At 36.5% G+C, this 4,915-nt stretch overlaps 1 long non-coding RNA gene across 1 annotated transcript; it reads right to left on the reverse strand.

Annotated features, from left to right (window-relative positions):
• Positions 1 to 2,189: 2,189 nt before the first annotated feature.
• LOC105440810 lies at positions 2,190 to 4,655 on the reverse strand. Its single transcript, XR_004064197.1, has 2 exons — positions 4,195 to 4,655; positions 2,190 to 3,341 (listed from the first exon to the last, which is right to left on the reverse strand). It is a non-coding gene; the product is annotated as an uncharacterized LOC105440810 (long non-coding RNA).
• Between the last annotated feature and the right edge of the window lie 260 nt (positions 4,656 to 4,915).

Below are 4,915 nucleotides of genomic sequence, written 5' to 3' on the forward strand. Positions count from 1 at the left end.
ATTTTGCTTGTGTTCTTTTGTTTAAGTTTTGTTTTTGTTTGTAGTTTTGCTTGAATTTCTTGGGTAAACATTTATCTACCAATTGGCCAACCTTTTTTAATAATGAAATTAGCGCAGTATTATGAATCTGCGTCAAAATATATGTACATGCAAGTAGATCTACAGAATGTTTGATAAATGTTTTCCTTCATCGATTTCAAAATTCTGTCTCGATTCGTTTTCGTATGTCTGTCTGTTGACTGTTGATTTACTAGTTTTTGCTGTGTTTTGCTTTACCTTTTCCGCTTGAATGGTCTTCTTTTTAAGTGCATTTTAATGGACGGTGTAACGCGAATTGTTGTTATTTCAAGTCAGTGAGACTGGAGGTTAAGATTCTTTGATTCTGTCCCGACACCAGGCACTGGTCACCCAATAAGCACCTTATTGACCCGCGCAATCGATGCACTCTTTAAAGTTTGGCGACATTCCGCTCCGCAAGTCTCGCAAGAGTGAATGGAAAGGGCCTTAGGGATGGACACGTGCGAAGTTTGCTGTTAATTAAAACCCAGGCAAGGGGGAACCAAAGGGGGCCCACATTGCATTACTAGGTCATGTTTTGGAACCAAAGGGACTGAAATGGGAAACAGTGATATATATTTTGTTCACATTTACTCAAATGACAAAATTGATTGGAATATAGTAGTTTCGCAATTATCATAACTGTAGGTAAAGAAGCTGTACCAGTTATGTTGTACGAGGAAAACAAATATTATTAGCAGAGTAAGAAGTAGAAGTAGTAGTAATAGTAGTAGTAAAATTATTATTAGTAGTAGTAGTAAGAATAGTAGTGGATGTAGTTGTGGTATTAGTAGTAGAATGAGTAGCAGTAGTAGTAGTAGAAGTAGTAGCAGTAGTAGTTGTAGGAAAGGTATTTTTAGTAGCAGATGTAATAGTATAGTAAGTTGTTGTAGCAATAGTATAAAAGTAGTAGTAGTAGTAGTAGTAGTAGTAGTAGTAGTAGTAGTAGCAAATGTTGCAGTATTAGTTTAAGTAGTAGTTGAAATTGTAGTAGTAGTATTGTAGTAATAGTAGTAGTAGTAGTAAGTAGAAGTAGTAGTAGTAGTAGTTGTAGTGGAAATAGCAACGAATAGCAACATTTGCAGCAGCAGTTGTTGTCTCCCCCGAAAGAAAAATGTACCTGAGGAATTCCATTCACATTGCAGACTTTCTTGCTCTTGGCTGCCTCGAAACGACATCTCGGGACGACATCTATAGTGTGACGGAATAGGGGGGGGGGGGGTGGTTAATAGATAATACAATAGAGGAAGGAAGAAGGGGGTAAAGAGGAAGAGGGGTGGTGGTGTTGTAATTCCCCAGTGAGAGAGAAAGGGGGGGGGGTGCTTGCATCGCTTGCCACCAAAATCAAGTCAACATTCACAACACAGTAAGCTGCCACCATCTAGTCTTTATTAAGAGCGCTAGATTCTCTTCTCTTTACAACTTGATGTTGTAAAGAGATTAATACCAGACCTGTTGGATCACACAATAAACGATATTTAAATGAATTAATTATTCACAAATCACAGCCTTCTCATTGGCTCATTTCGCACCTCTTGAATTCAACACAACGCACTAATGGTCAACCTTTGACCTGAACCCTGGGCTCTCGTAAACATTCGCGCTAGATTCAACTCGTGCCACGAGCAGCCTGGCTCATCTCCACACTGTTCCACACTTCAAGTAGCTTGTATTTCTTCATTTAGGTGAGTTAAAGCATCATCATAAGATCTGAATAATTCTGTCAGTACTCTGTAAGCATGATTTAATCCTAATATTTGTATCAGACTTGTACAGCTCAGATTCTCTAACGTTCTGCACAACACACTGCAAACATGTGACAGGGCACACTGGGTGTCCTGTACACGCAGTTAAAACACACACATTATTCGCACTCGTATCTTGGGGCACTTTCTCTCACGTCCTCTATCCCAATCCTCCCATAAGGTAGCGAGCAATCTAAAGGCACAATGACATGGATAAGTGTCTGAATAGAACCAGACAATGATTTCGTTCTTCAAGTTCTCAATCGCGCTATCTAAAGAAGATGTAAAAGTACCAATCACCATTCACACTTGACTAACTACTGTAACTAATGTGTAACCAGACATGTATTACTGTAACTTGTAAGAATGAATCTGTCAGCCTAATTGTTCAGGTGAACAAATAACAAGTAACACTTTATTAATGGATTTCAATTAACAGTGAGGCTTTCATGCCTAATTCAACGTTGACGTAATTCAACTCGAAAATGTATGCAATGCAATTACTAAGTATAAGAGTTCAAATGTACATTATATACAGATGTGTTGTCACTTTTGTCAGACAACCAATCATTTACCTAAGTGATACTAACTTAATTGTATAGACTATAATAGTAGATGCAGTATTATGTTAAAGAGTTCTATAGGGACAGGTTTAAGATGTTACAATAATAGATCATTAGCAACTGAATTCTATTCCAAAGTGTACCTTTTCTTTCCTACTAAAACATGAGAAAGTAATTCTATTCCGGGCACAACATAGCCACTTCATCTTACGGTCAATCTAGGCTGACCAGCAGCCATCCAATAATTACTTCATTCCAAGTTCAAGTACAAATACTTAACTGCCTTCCTTCTTATTGCCTAGGCATAATCAACTTATGGTATTCGGATTCACCGCTCAACGGGTATTTTACTTACTGGTCTATCCACCCCTAATCTCGTCATGGCAGCTCACTCTGTCGGCATAACCATGCGATCTTTAATCCTTAGGTCTTTACAATAGGTTATAGCCTCAAATTTCCAATTCCTATCCTATTGCTAACTTCCAGAATTACTAATCAGTTCTAAACGTACTTCAATCTTAAGACAACCGGTTTGTCTAGGGATTCGTTCCTTGCTCTCTGTAATTCAGTGCTTATTAAGGGATCATTATCAATAAGTGTTACTAAGATAAAATATACATGTAAGTTACAGCTCCATAAATACATAAGCTACTTATATTAATTTGTACATCATTAATTGTTGAATTGTGAATCTATTTACAAGTGACTAAATCTTATGCAAGTAATAGCATCAGATCGTATTTACTTTGTTCATAAATATGACGAATATATTTAAAGTACAACTATATAGAATACAATTATTAAATATACAAATGTTCAATATATATAAGTTACAACTGCTTTACATGTAGATAGATATATTCTTAAACTACTAGGTACAGGTGACAGACTAAGTTACTGAGGCCCTCAGCCTCGTCCTCCAGAAATTCATATTACTAGTAATGTATTAGGTCACACAGCAGATATGGTCTATAGTCTAGAGTAAAATCGATAATAAAAGAGAAAATGTTCCAATGACCAATTAAATAATCAGTCCTCCATTGAATAATAAGCAGTAGCACTAATATTCAATATCTCACAAATAGATAAAAGTTTGTACATGTATAAACATTCTTAGAACTACTTGTCACAGAAACCAGATTGGAATTGGTTAGACCTTTAGGTATACCCGCAAAGGATCAGTTAGTCAAACTATCCAGCGACCTGAAGTACACCTAATTTCAGCGTAGCTAATGATTTATTAGCTACAAAGAGTAAAATCTCTCAACCAAAAGTAATAAATAAAGGGAATATGTTCACCACTTCCAATGCTCATTTCTTAACAGTGACTGTGATATCTGAACTGACATCTCTGTAATGCAATATAATTGTAAAGACATTTTATTAAGTGTTGCATTATTCAATAAATAATTACTGACACAGTAATATAAAATCCAAGAATTCATGTCCATTTTGTGTATTCTGTTTCAGTTCCAAGCATACATATTGATAACTATTATCTGATAAATGAATACCAATATAACAAGCATCCATATACACAGCAGTCATACTAATCATATGCACAATACCAATTTGGCTAGTTTTGGGCCATCCCATTTTGGCTAGTTTTGGGCCATCCCATTTTGGCTAGATTTTGGCCAATCTGCTTCTGGCCTGTATTCGATTCGGCCTTAAAAACCATGAAAATACACATTTAACTCTAAAATAAACATTAAAACATCAATTTTGGTACAAAGTCCAATAGATTGAACAACATTTGTTGTTGGTGCAATGCAAATCAGCTAATCTGCATATGAATAGCAATGGGCGGAAACGAAAGGAATAATTACCGTAAATCTCGGTTCAACAAGGTTCACAGACAGGTCAGTTTCACAGCGCATCTAATGCCAAAGTGTACAGCCTAGCCACATCGATCAAACTCGGCTATCACATATCAGCGCACTACCATGCGCTATGCGCGTATGCTTTAACCACGCGAATATGTACGCACATGAATATTCATAAATCTTCGCAATAACTATTTCAAAGTAAGTGCGATTACATCAAATAATTTGTAACCTTTATACAAAGAGAAATATATTGATCAAAATAAAGTAAGAGCCTTATTCCGAGAGTACAGACATTTAGAATAATGGTAAGTCAGCCTGACAGTATAACTCAGCAATTTAACAAGTGAAATAGACAAAAATATATGAAAAGATCGAAAAATCAGTCCCACATATATATTTTGGTGTTTCAAGTCAGTTTTATAAAAATGAACAAGTTAGATTTTACGCTGACCGTCACACTAGTATAAACACCAAATCGTTATTCGATTCATAATCAATATACGCCTTTCGCGGCTATAACTTCCAGCTGCCGCCATGCAGCAGTCCTTTACTACGTTTGTTAAAGAACCCACTAACAGTTCCATCGCAGTTAGGAAACAGAACCGGGGTGATACGATCCGTCGAGAAATGTGTCTCGGGGTATAAAGGCCAATACAGTGCCCTTGGCGTTTAAAGTAGTGACATTCTTATTACTACGCACCCCATATCATTTCTGCATTAT

Source organism: Strongylocentrotus purpuratus, unplaced genomic scaffold, assembly GCF_000002235.5.
Source record: "Strongylocentrotus purpuratus isolate Spur 01 unplaced genomic scaffold, Spur_5.0 spur5_scaffold_15, whole genome shotgun sequence".
Classification (NCBI taxonomy): Eukaryota; Metazoa; Echinodermata; class Echinoidea; order Camarodonta; family Strongylocentrotidae; genus Strongylocentrotus; species Strongylocentrotus purpuratus.